Source organism: Aphelocoma coerulescens, chromosome 2 (assembly GCF_041296385.1).
Source record: "Aphelocoma coerulescens isolate FSJ_1873_10779 chromosome 2, UR_Acoe_1.0, whole genome shotgun sequence".
In the NCBI taxonomy this organism is placed as follows: Eukaryota; Metazoa; Chordata; class Aves; order Passeriformes; family Corvidae; genus Aphelocoma; species Aphelocoma coerulescens.
Genome location: NC_091015.1, coordinates 165,946,280 through 165,965,549, shown reverse-complemented (window position 1 = coordinate 165,965,549; position 19,270 = coordinate 165,946,280). Strand labels below are relative to the sequence as shown.

Genomic DNA, 19,270 nt, shown 5'->3' with positions numbered 1-19,270 from the left:
GGATTTCTGTCTATTTTCAGATAGGCCACACCATTATTTCTCTGCAGTGATTTGTGTCAGATTACCTGGACGCGAGGTGGAAACACCCGAGTTTGTATAACAGACCCAGAGGTCTCAAAGCACTTCCCAAAGGTCAGTGCTATGGTGCAAGATTTAGGGTGGGAGATGGAGGCACAGGGATGTGGGAGTGGCCCAATGCTCCTTCAGCATGTCAGGTGTGCAAACACAGCACCTGGCACCTTGTACCTGTCCTCAGGTGGTTTTCCATCTCACTTCTTGCAGTGATAGAGCAGCCAAACTGATGATTTCTGAGAGCCTCCTGATCCTCGTTGTGTAGAAAGAGAAGCACAAGTTAAGATCTCTCTAATTTCTCCTAGAAATGTATTGTCAGTGTTTCTGTTGCCACCTGAAGGTCCTCTACAGTCACTGGGGAGTTCAGGGGTAGATCCAAAAATCATTAACAGAGTCACAGGATGGTTTGGTTTGGAAGGGACAGGACAGGGCAGGGCAGGGCAGGGACACCTTCCACTAGACCAGGTTGCTCCAAGCCATGTCCAACCGGGCCTTGGACACTTCCAGGGATAAGGCAGCCACAACTTCTCTGGGCAACCTGTGCCAGGGCCTCAGCATCCTCATGGTAAAGAATTTCTTCCCAGTATCTAATCCAAATCCTTCTGCTTTTAGCTGAAAGCCATTGCCCCTTGTCCTGTCACCCCAGGTCCTTGTCCAGAGTCTCTCTCCAGCTCTCCTGGAGCTCCTCTAGGACTAAAAGGGTGCTCTAAGGTGTGCCTGGATCCTTCTCTTCTCCAGGCTGAACAACGTGAACTCTCTCATTCTGTCTTCATAGATGAGATGCTCCAGAAGATTTAATAAATCTGTTTCTTTTTTTTTTTTAATTGCAGTCTGCAATAACAGAAATGCTTTATTTAGGTCTTTTGATAGAAAAAAAAAGAAATACCTAGAATTAGGGATGATTGATTTTTCTGTGAAAGATGACAAATCATATAAAAGTACCTACTTCCTGCCAATTTCAAGTTGCTTCTCCTTTGCAAAGAGCAGTCGTGATGGGAAATGTTTCAAGGTACCTCCAGACACTTTGTCAGCTTCTCGGTTCTGAAACCTGAGCAATGGAAATAAATGCCTTGGGCTTCCAGAAGCCTCACACTGAGAGCTTTCTCCTTTTCTCTCTCCTCTCTCTTTTCTGTCCTAAAGTTGGGAATTTCAGATAACACAGAGAATCACAGAATCATGGAATGGTTTGGGTTGGAAGGGACCTTAAGCATCATCTTATTCTGACGCTACTGCCATGGGCAGGGATGCCTTTCACTGGACCAGGTTGCTTCAAGCCCCATCCAACCTGGTCTTCAATCTCCAGGGATGGTGAGTCCGCAACTTTTCTGAGCAACCAAAGCCAGGGCCTCACCACCTGTATAGTAAAGAATTTCTTCCCTAATACCCAATCTAAACTTGCCTTCCTTCATTTACTCCTTCCCTGCTTTATTTACGTCCCTAAATGGAGCAATGTGCCCTGGCAACTTTCTTGGAGTTTTGTTTTCTCCCAGTTTTAAAGATGAGATTTTTTTTTTATGAAGTTTATTTGTATTTCTTAATTTGTATTTTCTTGCCAACAAATATAGGATTACTTGATTATTTTTTGGCAATTTTTTCCCCCATGTAGAGCTGTAGCAGGGCTTGATGCCTTTTAGAAAAAGGCTCTTCCTCCTTACACAGTCCTGTGCTGATCTGAAAATCATGCAGAGATGACAACAGACTTTTGTCCAGCCTGCCTGTTGAGCTGGTGTCTCTTTATTTTCCCTGACAACTGGAATGCAGTTGATCCTGTAGAATGTCTGGGCTTTCTGTCCTGCATAATTGTGTTAAACTGCATTTGCATCCTAAAGAGAGCGGCTGGGAGAGGATGTTGAAGCCTTATATGCATTTTTAAACTCATAAATGCCGCCAATGAAGTCTAAAGCCTCAGATAACTGACTCTGGAGGCCCTGCTGAAATGCACTGATGCCTTGATGCCTTTGCGAGTTGTCTTCCCCTGCACTGAATCTCCAGATCCTTCATGTGTTGCTGTCAGCTGTATTAGGGATAAGGAGGAATCATAACTGTGAAAACATCCCTGGGGGCTGTAAATATCTGCACACCATCAAGTGAATTTTGCAGTTTTGCAGGGGATCACATTCCTGTTCCTATGGTAAGACTTTTGTTGCAGTGCAAGAGGCTGTTTTCAGACCTCTCTTCCTGCCTCAGAGGAACCATTTTCTCCTGGTGCTTCTTCATGTGCCCTACCAGCCCCCCCTCCCCCTTTTCAACAATTGGATATTTGGGCACCACAATAAAAATGCGGTAAAAGTGGAGAAAATGGGAAATACATTCCAGTCAACCACAATGTTTTCTGGAGCTGTGTTCCAAACTGTTAAAGCATGTGCAGGAGGGGAGTCAGCATAGTGATGAGATACTGTGGGTATCGCTGAGGGCTGTGGCTTTCACTTTGCTCCTGGGCATGGTTTTTATCCCTTGACCACACTGATCATCCTGACCTGATCCCACACAGCTTCTTCCATGCAGAAAGTTGTCGATTTCTCCTCCTGTGACCTCCTCTGCACATGGGATGAGGACTTTCATGTTTGGCTTGGTGGCTCCTTGGAGGAAACCTCTTTCTATTCATCACGGGCCTGCAAATTTAGCCTCTGACTCTTGGTTCTGCTCTTCTTTTCTTGCCTGTTTTTTCTCCTGGGCACATTACAGAGCTGTGCCAGTCTGGTAACCATGGCCTGGGACAAAAGACCGTGTCTCACCCAGCTCCTTTTGTGCACATGAGCATTTCTGTGATGGGCAGAAGATGATTCTCCCTCTGAGTCATGCAATTGCTGTTTCCTTCTCTAAGAAATATGGTAAAATCAGTAGAAGGAATGGGAGGGAAGAAATGGAAAATGTCTCTTCATTTCAAGAGAAAAAGCAACAGCTCACCCATGGTGGTTGTTTTGGCAGCAATTTGCATCTCAATTTCAAACCCAAAATAGCCTTCAATAGCAGGCAGCTGTGTTTGCTGTCCCAAAAGGTGTCTGAGAGGGTGTCAGTTTTCTTGCTGTGGTCCTGATGGTGTGATGAGCCGTGAAGGAACCATCAGCCACGGGCATGAGCAAAAGAAATATCAGTCAGGGTTTGCAGCAAGACCTTGTGAATGTCTTGTCTTGCCATACTGGTGCCTTGCTGCTGAACAGGGTTTTCACAATGATTTCAGGGGTGTGAGTCAGTGTCTGTCCCAGTGTTCCCTCTGATAGAACTGCTCACCTGAGCTGGAGTTGCAGAGTCCTTACACAAGCTGTAGCTCAGCTATCAGGGGTTTGCCCTGGTCTGGTAGTGCAGTGTTACAGCTTTGTCCCAAGCCTCTCTGTTGATATTGCATTGAGGGTGGAGATGTTTGCCCAGGTGGTTCAGGTGGAGGGCCACTAAGCTGATCACAGGGCTGGAGCTATGGAGACAGGCTGAGAGAGTTGGGGTTGTTCAGCCTGGAGACAAGAAGGCTCCAGGGAAAGCTGAGAGCCCCTTCCAGTGCCTAAAAGGGTTTCAAGAGAGCAGGAGAGGGACTTTGAACAATGGTATGGAGGGGTATAACAAGAGGGAATGGCTTCAGACTGAAAGGAGGGCATGTTTATATAAGATCTTGAGAAGAAATTCCTCCCTGTGAGGGTGGTGAGGCCCTGGCACAGGTTGCCCAGGGAAGCTGTGGCTGCCCCATCCCTGGAAGTGTTCAAGGCCAGGTTGGATGGGGCTTGAAGCAACCTGGTCTGGTGTCCCTGCCCATGCAGGGGCTTGGAACGAGATGATCTTTAAGCTCCCATTGAAGCCCAAGCTATTCTGTGATTCTCAGGAGCTTTTTCTCCTTAGGGATGCCCAACCTCGTGAGGTGTCATTGTGTTGCTGCCCCTGAACTTTGTGTTTGCTCCCACCTGTCCCCAGAGGTTTTTGCAGATATTGAATCAGTTTTCTTCTGGTTTCTATTTTTCACTTCTCTCGTGTCAGTGTGATGGCACAGCCAGAAGATGCATGAGCTCTTCAGCAATTTTTTCCAGAGAAAATCACATGGTTGCCTTTTCCTTCTCCAAAATGTCTCTAAACCACTATTCCTCTGTTTATCTCATATCCATTTGAATTGGAGGAAACTTGTTTTGTCTCAGGCAGGGGCTGGTCTGCCGGAACAGACGTGGTACTGGGGCTGAAGCCCTGCTCTGAAGCCTGGGAGCAGCTGGAAGTGCAGTTTCCCATTAGCTCCTTCAGCTGTCGGAGTCTCTTGACGTGACACAGGGAAGTTTCTGCCTGATGGATTTCAGGGAGTGAGGCGAGGGCGGGTGTACTTTTTAATTTTAGTTCCGCATGACGGAAGATGCTCGCGAGCCCATCATAATAATTTCCAAACTTTTCAGGATTGTGCTTATTTTGCTGGAATAGTGCAGTGGGTTGGCTGGGGAATAAGCAAGCAAAGCAGGAATTTGGGGAACGATAAAACAAACCACGCAGACATGAGTTAGTCTGTACAGCCTGTGAGTAACCACCTGTGTGTGTTCCTTGACCTCTTCCTATCCCTAGGAGAAATGTTCTGACCCTGAAGGATCTTTGCATCCTCAGTCTTTTGGGCCGGAGTTACTGGATTGGAAGGACTCCAGTTGTCCAGCTCTCCAGTTCAGCCTTCTTCCCTGGTCCCATCTCCTCATTCATCCTCCAGGAGAAGCAGGGTGGATGTCATGCCACCAGGAACTGTCATTAGCTATCTCCATGTCTAGTGCCTGGGCATGGCAGAGGGGAAGGCGTGGAGAATTCCCAAAAAGGCAGCTGAGTAATGAAAGGTGATGGCTTCAGCTGGAGCAGAGGCATCTCCACTAAAAGGCTCTTTCTCCTCTCAGTTTCCTTGCAGTTGAACTCTGACAGCATTAAAACTTCAGGTAACCTCCTTGTGAAAGCCTTTGCTTGCTCAAAAAGGAGGAGCTGGTTGCAATCCAGTGATGCCAATTTGGGCTGGGAGGAGGAATGTGGCATCAGCGTGGACAGCGTGTGCGGGACCATGGGTATGGATGCTAGGTGGCTCAGCAGCAGAGAGTGAGGAAGCCTGGATTCATCTCTCCATATCTAAGGCATTGGTACAGCAGAGGTGTTCAGGGGAGTGTTTTTGTTGATTTAGCTTGGTATTGTCCTGGTTTCCACCCCAGAGGCTCTTTAGATTCTGGGGATTTTGGGTAGATTGTGGTTGTGATGGAATTTGAGGACGTTCCTGGAGAACCCAGCCAGGAAATTCCTCTAGATAGCAGTTGATTGGACATTTTACAAGTGAGATGCAATCTGTGCCTCCACCTCATGAATTGTGTTGTTGCTATTTTTATTTTTTTTTTAAATAAATATTGTGTTTGTGTGCTTGGATGACATTTCCCATTCAAAAAGGGAGGAGAGGAAGGAATGTGTCACCCACACCCAAGGTGCTGGGCGCATAACTCAGAAGAATTACTCATAAAGCCTCAACCTCATTATCCGGCTATGAAGGATTTCTGCCACCAATTTCCTCAGCCTGGCCACAATCCTGAAGTTAATCTCACCTAAACAGTCAGGAGTGTTTCCTCTCTCAGTGCAGGCAGAAATCATTTTGTCCCATGGTTGAATGCTTCAGACAAAGACGAAAATAGGCAAAACCCCCCAAAAAGCCCAAAGTATAATCATTAAGCTGGTGCATTTGTTTGGGGTGTTAAAAAAAGGATGCTCCTATCTCTGTTCCAAGCAGATGATGGAGTGCATAGCATAGGTGGAGCAGATTGGGGAGGACTCAAAGCACCAGCTGGAGAGTTGAGGTGGTTTCCCCATTGTAAACGTGTCAGGAGGAGGGATAACTTCCCCTTTTGGGGAGCAGATGGGATCTGGAATTAGTGTCCTTGTGGGCACTGGTAGGATGAGCTGAGTTTGGATCTTCTGAAGTGCCTGCTGCTGTATTTCTTTCTCCTGCTGGAGTCACCTGGGGTTTAGCTACTCTAAGCAATATCCTGCAGTAAACAGGGACAGTGAGCCTGTGATGGTTGAAATCCAGACCTAAACTCACCTCTTACATGCTCCTCATCATACTGTTCCTAATGTTTTTTTTTTTCCCTGGAGCAGAAAAGAATGGCTGTGAAGTCACAAATTCCCAGCTCTCAGCCCCTGTTGTTTGGTTTTCTTTCTAAAGAAACAAGAGTGAAGGAAAGGGGCTCTGGGATGACCAGCAGAAAAATAATCCTTATAACCAGAGCAGTGATGATGTGGCTCAACAAGAAGCTGGAACTGGGATGTCCTGGGCAGAACAAGGGCACGGGGAGGCTGCACGTCACCATGTCCTGCCCACTCTTCCCAAGCAGCAAGTGACAGGACAAGAGGAAACTGCCTCAGTTTGCACCAGGGGGGTTTAAATTTGATATTAGGAAAAATTTCCTCACTGAAAGGTTTTTCAAGCATTGGAAGAGACTACCCAGGGACAAGGTTGAGTCACCATTCCTGGAGGTATTTAAAGATGCATGGATGTGGCACTTGGGGACATGGGTTAGTGGTGGTCTTGGCAGTACTTAGGACTTGGACTAATGGATCTGAAAGGTATTTTCTAACCTAAATTATTCTGTCACTCTAGGAAGATGAGAGCATTTCTTCTGTCAGCTGTCAGCTTTGACTGGTGGCTTTAAAAAGTTTGTGTTTTCCTTGTTAGTTCTATCTTGCCAAAGGACATGGAAGTGCAGCTGGGCATGTCCCAAGTGTAGGATGCTGAAGGATGAGGTGGATTAGCACTCATCTGCTAATAAAGACCCTGGCAAACAAGAGAGGATGGAGTGGGAGGACTTAGCTGAGTTGCCCCGTGGTGATTTCCATAGGTTAAATGAGCAGGTCGTTGGGAATTACATCCTCCAGATGTAACAACTCAATAAGATCAATGTTTACAAAACCCCTCACACAATTGGATCCAAATCTTGATTAAACCTCGAGGCTGGTTGTCCCCAGCCTGCTCAGTGACACACACTCACTTGTTGCACTGTCTTCTGATGTTTCTCACTCCGAGCAACAAGAAGCTGCTGCTCCAGGAGGGGAAAATCTTCTGTCACTGTGTAATTGGCTTGGTGTGTTTGCACAGAGGTCACCAAGGGCTGGGATTGCTGCTCTGCTGCTCTGGGCAGATATAAATCATTGCTCCAATTTTATCTCTGAATTTTTCTCTCTGGGGAAATTGCATCCTTTTTATTTTTTTTATTTATTTATTTTTTTTAACTGAGCTTTCTGTGTAGAGCATGTATGTAGGAAGTATACAGCATTCGTATAGGAAGTGTTTATTAATGTAAAATGATTTTTTAAGTGTTCAGCCCACAGTGACCAGAGCTGAAGGCAGTGTGTGAAGGGCTTCCTCGCTGGTGTTAACTGAGCAAAGCAAGTAGGCGTATTAATTAAAAGGCCTTTTGTGAGCTCTTGAGAGCTGCCTGGTGCTCGTCTAATGCAGGACCTGCCTCTTGGGGTTGCACCCGCGCTTTTCCGTGGCAGCAAAATCGGCTGCTTTTGTAGCCAAGAGGTGTTGTTTCTAGAATAAAAACTAAAATGGGAAATTCTTGGAAGGTAGGAGCGTGTGTACGTGTTTGAAGGCCAGCAGGAGAGAGAAACAAGCGGCTGGTGGGAAATGCCAAGACCTTGATTCAGCAGGGTTCTCCCTGTTCTCTCAAATCTGACACAACAAAGTGCTTAACTGGATTGTAGCCAGAGTGTTCCTCCCACAGCAGGTTTGGGATCTTAAAGAAGACTGGACACGTAAACAAGTGCTTCTCCTTTTCTATTGAAGGTTTTTCTTTTCTATTTATTATTTTTGCAGCCATCCTGCAAACAATTACAACCCCCTCCTTTTGTACCATTGCTAATCTGGAAATATTAAAACCTTCTAGCAATTTTAAAGATTTATATCAACTTTCTGTTGAAAAAGAGATGCTGTTTCCCATGCTCAGCAGTGATGTTTTGAGGAACCAACAGTTGTTTTTGTACCTGTTCCTACAGCCCAGCTCAGAGACTGCAGGTTGTGTCGGGATACCAGAGCTCCTGGTGCTGATGGTCACCATGTACTTAACAATGACAGTGAAATAGTTTTTTTTCCCAGTACTTATCAGTTGTCTTGCTTTTTCTTCCAGATTAGAAGAAAGTCTTGTGTGCCCAGGAGAGCAGGACTTGGGAAGCAGCTGGTAAGAGCATCTCTTCAGGAGAAGGCCACCTGAACGTGGAATGATGGGGCTCAGGCAGATGCAAATAAAATTTTGCCCTTGAGAACACTTTTTTTTTCCATGACTTCCATTTTATAGGAGTTTCACTCTCTTTTTGACTGAGTTGCGAAAAGGGAGAGCTGGTTTATGGAAGTTTCTGTTGATGAGCCTGGGGAGGGAATGCTTTCTCTTCACTTACATGGATGTCATGGTTTGACACTGGCCCAGTGCCAGGCACCCACAAGAGCCACTTGCTCACCCTCTCCTGCCACAGCTGAGCAGAGGAGGGAAAAGGAAAAAAAATTAAGGAACATTTCATGAGTGAGATAAGGACCAGGAGAAACACGTCAAGGGCGAAACAGGCTTCAGCTGCGACGTGAATTTCTTACTAACAGAATCAGAGGAGGATAATGAGAAGTAAAACAAGCCCTTAGAACACCTTCCACCCTCCAGCCCTCCCTCCTTCCCACCGACACTGTAGGGAGACAGGGCACGGGGGTTTGGTCAGTTCATCACTGAGATTTCCTTCCGCTGCTCCGGGAGAGGAGTCCTTCCCCTGTGAGGCCGTGGGGTCCCTCCCACGGGAGACAGTTCTCTGTGAACTTCCCCGGCGTGGGTCCACTCTCAGGAGCAGCAGCCACACCGCCCCTGCTGCAGCCTGAGCCCCTCCCATGGGCACACAGCCCTCCCAAAACTGCTCTGCCATGGCTCTCTCTTTCCATGGGGTCCAGTGCTCCAAGGACAGGCTGCTCCAGCCTGGGAGCAGGGCCCTCTCTCTCCACCGGGTCTCCCACTGGATCACAGCCTCCTCCAGACATCCACCCGCTCCAGCACAGGCACCTCCTCCACCTCCTCCAGGCTGCAGGTGGATCTCTGCATCCCCCGTGGATCCCCACGGGCTGTGGGTGGATCTCTGCATCCCCCCTGGATCCATGGGCTGTGGGTGGATCTCTGCATCCCCCGTGGATCCCCAGGGGCTGTGGGTGGATCTCTGCATCCCCCCTGGATCCCCACGGGCTGTGGGTGGATCTTTGCATCCCCCGTGGATCCCCAGGGGCTGTGGGTGGATCTCTGCATCCCCCCTGGATCCCCACGGGCTGTGGGTGGATCTCTGCATCCCCCGTGGATCCCCATGGGCTGTGGGTGGATCTCTGCATCCCCCCGTGGATCCCCAGGGGCTGTGGGTGGATCTCTGCATCCCCCGTGGATCCCCAGGGGCTGTGGGTGGATCTCTGCATCCCCCGTGGATCCCCAGGGGCTGTGGGTGGATCTCTGCACGCCCCACGGACCCATGGGCTGCAGGGGCCCAGCTGCTTCACCATGGGCTGCACCACGGTCTGCAGAGGAATCTCTGCTCCAGCACCTGGAGCACCTCCTGCCCCTCCTTCTCCACTGACCTTGGTGTCACCAGGTTGTTTCCCTCACATGTTCTCACCTCCTTCTCTTCTCTGACTAGAATCCAAAATCTTGTGACTTTGTTTTGATTTTCTTCTTAAATCTGTCATCACAGAGGTGTTACCAACCTCTCTCATTGGCCCAGTTTTGGCCAGCAGCATGTTCATCTTCAGAGCCATCAGGGATTGGCTCTGCTGGACATGGTGGGAAGCTTCCAGCAGCTTCTCACAGGACCCATCTTTGTGGCCCTGCTACCTAAAACCAGGCTGTGCCAAGCCAATGCAATGGAAAGCAACCTCATCCAAGAGTTGTCTCAGAACTTTGGCCATATTTTCATGTTCTCCCTGTGTTCTCGTTGTGCTGGACCTTTGCTGGTTCCATGTCTTTGATCTCTAGAGCAAACCATGCACAGGAATAAAATAAACATGGAGAATGGCTGTGCTTTGAAACTTGGGTGCTTAAGGATGCCGGGCGGAATTTGAATCATGGAATAGTCTGCGGTGGAAGCAACCTCTGAAGGTCATCAAATCCAACTCCCCTTCAATGATCAGGGACATCTTCAACTTGATCTGGTTGCTCAGAGCTCCATCCAACCTGACCTTGAATCTTTCCAGGAATGGGGCACCTGCCACCTCTGTGAGCAACCTGTTTCTGTGTCTTACCACCCCTGTGGTAAAAAAATGTCTTCTATCTTGCCTGAACCTCTACCTTCTTTCAGTTTGAAACCATTACCCTGACACTACAGGCCCTACTAAAAATCCCATCCCCAAATTCACTGAAATCACTGAGAACCATATTGTTCTGTAGGTCTTCGGGTTTAACTTCATGGTCCTCATCTTGGAAACTCCTGCTGGGGTGGTAAAGCCTTGTTGGTCTCCTGGGCAGTGGGAAAGGCAAACAGGGGAATGCTGGTCCCATGCCACACTGGTGGGATGTTCATGTGTCCCTTGGATGCTCACTGGTCCCCTCACAGGGAAATTGCTTTTTGCTCCAGCAGCAGATTCAGCAGTAGCAGATCCATTTGTGGACAGCACAGCCACAGCCAAGTCCCACTGGCTTTTTCTGGGACTGTTCTGGCCCTCCCACCTCCCCTTGGAGGAATGGGAGATTTACAGGACTCCTCCTTGGTGTCTCTGGAGACAGAAACTGATTCATCCCCCCCAAGGTTCGTGTTTGGGGAGCGAGCAGTGCTTTGTGTAACTCTCCTGTCACCTGTGGTGGCACCGGTGCTGAATCAGTGTGATGGGTGTCCCTTTTGATACACATGATGTTTCCCTAAATACCAGTGCTCATTGCCCCTGGATCTCCTCACAGCATTACTGAGCAAAGAGCTTTAGTGGTGTTACTGCGGCCCTGAGTACTCCCACAGCACCATGTCTGGCTGGAGAGAACATAAATTGTCCTCCCACAAGGGTCTGGACTGAAAACTAGAGGATTTGGCTTTCAGTACGAGCTAGCCATGCCTTAAAACAAATTTTGCTGAGGGCATCTTTTCTCAGCTTTATGGCTTTCCCTTGCCATCTCTTACTTTCATGTGCAGTTTCTTCTGTGTGACAGAAGGAAGCAGGTACATGGGAATGTGGCCTCTGGGAGCAGCCTGGACCAATGGGTTAGAAAGCTGTAGTCAGCCAGGTGATGGGGCAGATTGTTTCAGCAGTGAGGGGGGAAATAACTGTTGTGGCATCTCTGTGTCTGTGACCAGTCTTGATCTTGCTGGACCTGGAGTCACAAGCTCGGTGCAGGGGGTTGGTGGTGGTGGTGTAAATTGTAAAGAGCACCAAGTGTGATAAATGTTAAAGTCGTGTGGTGCTTCGAGAGCTGCATTGATGGTGTCAGCCAGGCTGGGGTCAGGATCTCTCTCCCCATCTGTCATGGTGGTCCTTGGCTGTGTTGACAACATTTTAGCCCCTGTCAATTTGTTGACCTGTCCAGCCCTGTCACTGTTCCTGGGTTGTCTTTGTGCTCTTTCACACTCGTTAATTGCCCTCTCCCCACTCCATGGGTACCAGGGGTCTGGTGCTCTCCCTGTCTATCGCCTGCATGATGAGGAAAGTGGGTGGAAACTCTTTGGGAAGAGTAACCCCAGCTCTAGTTTGGGTGCAGGATGCTCTTGCAAGTCTCGCTGTTTGGTAGCCACATGTGTTGCTTTGGGAGCACAGCTACGGAAGGGCATCACTGCAGCAGAGAGTCCAAGTCTCTTCCTGCTCAGATTTGTTCTTTTTCACCTCCTGGTACCCTGGAAGTCCAGGCAGTGGAGTTGTTTTTAGCTTTTTGATGCTCTGTGCCCAGTGAGCACTGGTGAGGGCACTTTTGCTGGAAGGGCTGCACAGGGCACAAGCACAAGGTGCTCCCTGGCCCCAGCCCTTCATCCACATCACCAAGTGTTCGCCGGAGGCTGCTGAGGTCTGGAGAGGCCACTCCTTGCTAAATAGACCAGAAGGCCCCCCCTGGGGACTTTGTTCAACTGGCCTGACCTGTACTTCAGCCATTCAGGTGATGCAAGTAAGAGGTTGACTGGGGCTAAGCTTGTGCCTGGATTTGTGTCCAGCATCAGCTTCACTACTCAAAACTTTTCATGTGCCACTAAGTGGTTTTCTGTCTTTGTCTCTGACTGGTTATTGGTGCTTTCAGTTTGAGGCATAGTAATTGGAAAAGTTGTGTTTTTATCAGTCATAAAAATAGTTCTGTGTGCACACAACTATCCATAAAATACACCTCTGTTGGTTAAAACAAATGGAGATGTAACATCCATGTGTTGATGTCCTCATTGCACCCAGCTCCTTGCTAGATCTCTTTGCATTTTGTCCTTGTCCCCATCCTCCTGATCTTTTCAGGTGTCAATGGTGACCCTCACAAATGCTGTTTTTCATGAGCTGTTACACCATGTGCTGATTTTGCCTTTAGGGGCGTGAAGGAACTGGGGGCTTTGTTTGTCCAAGGGCACATACAAAGGCTCAGAGCTGGTGATGGGACAAGAGGAAATGGCCTCAGGTGGTGCCAGAGGAGGTTTAGATGTGATACTAGGAATAATTGCTTCGCTGAAAGAGTGGTCGAGCATTGGAACAGGCTGCCCAAGGAAGTGCAGAGGGATTTAATGGGTGTGCAAGATGTGGCACTTGGGGACATGGCTTAGCGGTGGCCTTGGCAGTCAATGCTTGGTTAATGGTTGGACCATGTTAAAGGTCTTTTCCAACTTAAGCAATTCCATGATTCTGTGTGGACTCCTGGTGGACTTGGCTTGCCATTGCTCCCCTCCCAGTGAGCTGCTCCGTGTCCTCACCACACACGTGATTCCTGGTTGTGACACCTCTCTGCGAGATGCCATCGAGTGTGTGTGGAAAGGAAAAGGAGCCATTATGCAACACCCCTGTGTGGCTCTGCCAGCTGTCAGCATGTGATGTGAGCACTGTGGTGACCCACAAAACCTTCTCCCTGAGTGGTGGCTTAATCTGATAACTACCCACGCTTGCCTTTATTGGGATGTCCTGGCATTCAGTGCACCCCCCCTCAGAGCAAATGGGCACTGTCATCAGGCTGCTGGCACATTTTGTGTTTTCTCAAACCAGTTTCTTGGCCAGCATTCCAGCGCTGGGGTGGTTTCTGGCCAGATTTCCTCCATGTGGTGGTCCCTGCTCAGTGAGCAGAGCTGGCTTTGCCTCCACAAAGCCTGCGGCTCCTGTCTTGCTGCTTTTCCCCTGCATCTCAATCCTGCAAGAGAACAAGATAATCTCTGTGCTGGTTTTGTGGCAAACTCTCCTCAAAGTGACAGCCGTGGGCAAAGCCATGTGGATGTGGTGTGCTGGGATTGCTGATTCCCTGGGCCGCCGTCCTAATCTCCTTAGCACTGAAAGAGTTGCTGCTCTGAGATCCCTTGGTTGTCTTCCTTGAGAAATGCTGCCTCCAAGTAACCAGGGATCTGCACAAATTCCCTGGTCTTCCCTGAAGAAGTAGGAAGGTGTTCTCCCACTTGAGCAGTGTGCTTTGCTTTTGGCAGAGCCGAGCATGCAAATAGAGGGAAGGTCTCCATTGTTGGATGCGAGCGCTGCTGTCTGGCTGTGGGAGGTGTCTGCCATGCACCACATGGGAAGAGGGTTTCTTGTGATTTGGGAGTGCTCCTCAGATGGGGAAAACCTGGGTGTTAAGGAAGGATTTCTAATCAGAAGGCTGGAACACCTCTCCTAGGAAGACAGGATAAAAGAGTTAGGGCTGTTCTGCCTGGAGAAGAGAAGGCTCCAGGGAGACCTTAGAGCCCCTTCCAGTGCCTGAAGGGGCTACGAGAGACCTGGAGAGGGGCTTTGGACAAGGGGCTGGAGTAACAGGACAAGAGGGAAAGGCTTTAAACTGATAGAAGAGAGACTTAGATTGGAGATTAGGAAGAAATTCTTCCCTCTGAGGGTGCTGAGGCCCTGGCACAGGTTGCCCAGAGAAGCTGTGGCTGCCCCATTCTTGGAAGTATCCAAGGTTGGGCTGGACAGGGCTTGGAGTAACCTGGGATAGTGGAAGATGTCCCTGCCCATGGCAGGGGGTTGGAGTAAGATTTTCTTTAAGGTCCCTTTCAACCCAGACTCTTCTATGATTCTATGATAATTTTTTTCTTTGAAATGTGGGGGGAATACAAGGAAGTGAAATTATAGTTATTGCAGTAGCTATTGCTAAGGACAGCTTCTGGATGTTTTTAATCTTCAAAAAATGAGATTAATTTCCACTGAATATTAAGGGATTGATGGAAGCTTTCCTGTGCTGTGCAGGTGTTTGGACAAAGCACCAGCACCTGAAAACACATGGATCTAAAAATTAATGTTGTTCTCACATCTCACACTATGGCAGCACCTCTTTTCCAGCCTATCAATGTCCTATTGTGCTGCTAAAGTGGGGTGGGGGGAAGATGAAGCTGTCCTTGCTCTCCTTCTATCAAATGGCAGTCAACTTCTGGTTGGGATTCTGTGATTGGGATTGAGGATTTAACTTGATTTATTTATGCATCTAGTTTTTAAAGGAGAAGGATTATTTTTTCTCTTTTGACTTGGAATTTACAGAAACCCAGGTCCCACAATCAAGAGCAGGTGCCTCCTTGTCTTAAGGCAGACACATCTGTGCAAACACCTTAATTTCTGCAGTGAGCTGCCGGTGAATCTGTCCTGTGTCAGGCTGGGCATTTTGGCTGCAGCCTCCATTTTTCAGGGCACATCAGTATATTTTGAATTATCTGCATCCCTGGGCCTTGCAGCTTTCTGTTCGCTCCCCATGGCCAGATTTGGATTTTTTTTGGTGTGTTTTAAAAACATCTCCTCCTCAGATGCAGCAGCACAGCAGCACAGGCGGGTTCCTGTGCTGGTTTGGGATGACAGCCTAGAGCTGGTGTTGTGCAAGGTACCTGCAAAAGAGGTAAATCCAGATGTCTCTTTATTTTGCCTGAGCAGAGAGGAAGAAGCTGATGTGAGTTACTTCTGCCTTTAGAGATCCAAAAGGCTGAATGTATTCATTCTTCAGCTGAATGAAATGGCAGCTTTCCAGCTTGCTTGCTGCAAAATTGAGGTTTTTTTATGGAGCCATGGTTGGGATCTTTCCTCTTTTTTTCTGTCCTCTCACAGTACGTAAAAATGGAGATACCATGTAAGGGGTGGTGTTAGAGCAGGCACTCTGGGAATCTCAAAATCCATAAAATGCTTTGGGTTGGAAGGGACCTTAAAGATCATCTCGTTCCAACAACAAAATGCTCTTCCAAACCTACACACAGTTCAACATTGTGATCAGCATCCCTCGGAGATGGATCACAATGTTGAACTGTGTGTAGGTTTGGAAGAGGATTGTGTTGGCAGCTACAGAGCAGAGGGAAGGCAAACAAGCAGTGATTGCACAGGAATGGTCTCCAGAGCCCAAAAAATACTCACCCAACATCAAACAGTAAGAGAAGGAAACCCTGTGGCACTATCCAAATCTCTTGTATGAATTCCAAGGGGAAGGACATCACTCTCTTCTAAAATGACAGATTTTCTATAAGATTTGAACTGCTGATGAAACTTTGAAATTCTTTGTGACTTCCCAACTCAGCTTCACTTCCCACTCTCATTTTCCAGATAGCTACAACCTATATCAGGGCAGGAGAGTTCATAAAGTCAAGGAGGGTCAGGATAATGAAGGGGAGAGGCCATGGCACAGTGTCTGTCACTTAGGGAGAGCATTTCAGCGTTTCAAGATGTTTTGAATCCATGTTGTTTTAAAGTTGTGCTGCAGGTTGGTTTATGTTGTCAGCCTCAGTCTCCTCAGCAATGTAATTGCCTGAGATGATCTGCTCGGGGTCAAGGAAGGATCTTGTCCTGGAAACTTTTGAGTTAGGACTGTATTTTGAGTTTAAAAAAAGTGTTTTCTGTCTGTTTTGAGATAGCAACAGGGAAGCAGACAACGAAATCTATCAATTTTTTTTTTAACAGAATATATAAATAAATGCAGAAATAAATAAAAAACCCTGCAAACAGAGAATTGAAAAGGCACTTAACTTCAGTGCCTTGTGTGTGAATATTATTCCAAAGGCCTCACTGAGATCAGAGCACCTTTGTCAAATGCAAAATATTGTCTGTCCCTGCTGGCATTGCTCATTCCCAATAAGGTGCAGTTGTTCAGGAAGTGGTTATAATTTGGGGGGTGAAATATCTAGAAGTGATTAAAAAGCAATTTAAAATATCTGTGCTTTCCCGTTAAGCTGTTGCCAGGGGCATTGAACAGCCTGTTTCCTCCCCTGCACTTAGAACCAGCCTTTTGTCACACTGGAGGCATTTTTATGACAAAAATATGTAAAATTACGTCATGTATCAACCAAAGCTCAGTTAACTGAAGCATGTGCAAGACCTCTATTGATGAAAAAAACCCTGTGTCTGGGGATGTTGATTTTTGTAGGAATTAGTACATTTGGCATATCACTGTATTTTTAAATAGCTCCATATCCTCCCAGTGCCAGTTAAGGGAAGGGTGGTATTTCTATTCTTTCTCTGACCCTTGAATTGGACAAGAAAAACCCTGTGTTTGATACTTTTTTTCACCCTTTTCCTTCCTTCCTGCCGTTCCATTTTTCTTTTTTTCCCCTTCCTTCCTTTTCCTTTCCCTACCATGTCTACAGTGAAAGCAGGATAAACAAAGGGGTCAGTGCTGGAAAAGTCTACAAGACGTGAATCATAGAATAGTTCAGGTTAGAAGGGGCCACTAAAGGTCACCAAGTCCAATGATCAGGGACATCTTCAACCCGATCACGTTGCTCAGAGCCCTGTCCAGCCTGACCTGTACTGTTTCCAGGGATGGGATATCCACCACCTCTCTGGGAAGCCTTTTAAAGTGTTTTACCACCAAAACGGTATCTCATCTAAATCTCATCTTAGTCATCCTTCTTTTAGCTTGAAACCATTACGCCTTGTTCTATGACAACAAGCCCTGCTGAAAAGTTTCTCCCCACCTTTCTTGTCAGTGCAATGGGGGATTTTTAGAAGAAAATGGTTCTTAGAGTGTTCAAGGCCAGTTTGGATGGAGCTCTGAACAACCTGGCCTAGTGGGAGGTGTCCCTGCCCATGGCAGGAGGTTGGAACTGGATGGTCTTGAAGGTCCCTTCCAACCCAAACCATTCCATGATTCTAAATGCTCTTCCTTGGCTGAGGTGAAGTTTTCCCAGACCTGCCCTGCAGAGGCTGTTGGCTTTGGATGGACTAAGTGATTTTTTTCTCTCACAACCACTCTGACAAATGACATTTCTGATAAAGAGCTCAAATTGTCTTTTAAGAACTCTATTTATAGTAACTTATGTAGTCTCTGCTCCTGCTATAGGGTAGCCATTATTCAAAGCAAACCTTTACTGTCTAATTTAGCAGGTACTTAAATATGGTGAGAGATGAATATGGGTGGGGGGAGGACAATCTACAAGCTGATGGGTTATTTGCAATATACTCTTAAAACGTGGGTTTGTACTTATTTATAAGAGAACAAGGGGAGGAAGAAAGTTGGGTAGTAGAAAAGTTGACTCATGGTATTGAAGCAATAAACAGCTTTCTCCTTCAAAAACTCAAAGGACTGTATTTTACAATAGCTTTTGAAAGTGAGTATTTACAGGACTGAAAGTTGATAGACTTTCTATTATGTCCTAACTGATTTTGATGGGGAAGAGCTTTCTGGCTCTGTCACACCCCGTTAAATCAGCTTTGGCAATGCTCTGACAGGGTTTGCAAGGATCTGATGTTATCCAAGGAGAAGTGCACTGGCACAGACCTGAGCTGTGAACCCACCCATAATTTTTCCATGGTTTCTGCAGTAACATCTCCCTCTAATGAGAGCAAAGCAAACAAAATCCCAACTTTTGAAAAGTCGTGACCTGGATAAAACTAACTTTGACTTTTCTGTCTTTTATGATTAAGTTCTCCGGTGGCTTTTTTTTTGTCCTGTTTCTGCCTGCAGATGTTCAGAGGAAACCTTGAGCTGTGCTAGAAAATACTCAGACTTTTCAAAACTCTACACCTGTTTACTTAAAGTAATTGCACCTTTATTTTAATACATTAAATATCTGTATGTCCCACAGACCTTCAGATAAAAGAATAGCTTTACTGGTGGCACTTAAGCTCACTTCTGAGCAGAGATGTTGCTACAGGGCCACTTTGTACGTGATCCCGCTGCTCAAATGGAAAACTGGGAGGGTTTGTCCTCTGTGGGAGGAACTCAAGGAGCATATGAGTCAGAAAAAGAAATTTGTGAGGTTTAGTGAGTACCCATTCTCTTATTTTTTTAGTTGGCGAGAGTTTGGCACTCTTCGGAATTGCTGTTAGTGAATTTTTAAAGTTGCTGGAAAAGTCTCAATTCCTTGCACGTCCTCAGCCAGCATCTTGGATATCTTGTAGTGGGGTTATGATGAAGACAGAGCTGTGTCAGGTTATGCTGTTGTGGCTGCATCTCCAGGTCCAGATCTTCATACCTTTCTTTTTGGTTTAGCCCAGCTCATGGGAGAAAATTGGGCTCTTAATCACTGAATGGTTTGGGTTGGAAGGGGCCTTAAAGATCATCTCATTCTGCCTGGCTGTCTGTAGCAAAGTGTTATTTTATGAACTCCTTTGCCTCTGGCTCATGGCAGTGTGTATTCCGTGGGTTTAAGTTTGCTCAGCCTCCACCATGTGTTGGCTTCATGTCAGAGGTTTTTCATCTCCTCCACCTGAGGAAGAAGTGGTTGGAGGTGCTGAGGGAGGTGCTCCAAGCTGGACATGCAGTGGGACACCCAGGAATCTGCTCAGTGCCTGCCTGAGCCAGGAAGGGCTGCCCAGCCCTAACTCTTTCCTTCAGACACAGGCACAGTGCACAGTGGTGTCTTGCTGGCTCAATTTCCTCCTGCATATCATAACTTGGCCACTTCTGCCTTGAAGCTGGACAGAACGTAAATTTATACAGAGCAGGAAAGAACTCAGCTCCTGTGGGAGGTCTGAGGCTGTGGATTTTTCTCTTTCTGAACAAATTCCTGGTCTGCAATCCTCTAACCACTGTCCAGTCTTCCCTGTGGGCTCAGCAGATATGTCTGGACCACAGCCTTGTTTTTCTTGGCTCTTCCCTCAAAGTAATCGAGGAAGTAATATGACTCTCTAGGGTGTCTGGGAAAGAGAAGCTGGAAG

At 47.2% G+C, this 19,270-nt stretch overlaps 1 protein-coding gene across 11 annotated transcripts in view; it reads left to right on the top strand.

The window, feature by feature from the left end:
* The window catches only part of TSNARE1 (t-SNARE domain containing 1), a 464,136-nt gene that overhangs the window by 36,963 nt on the left and 407,903 nt on the right, over nt 1-19,270 (top strand). For 10 of the 11 annotated variants that reach the window (XM_069005568.1, XM_069005575.1, XM_069005573.1 and 7 more), the window contains one exon: nt 8,178-8,228. The gene's annotated coding sequence lies outside the window, so the exon portion shown is untranslated. Of the gene's footprint in view, nt 1-7,818; nt 7,838-8,177; nt 8,229-19,270 lie in introns of those variants that run through there. The other variant, XM_069005572.1, reaches the window with a different exon arrangement.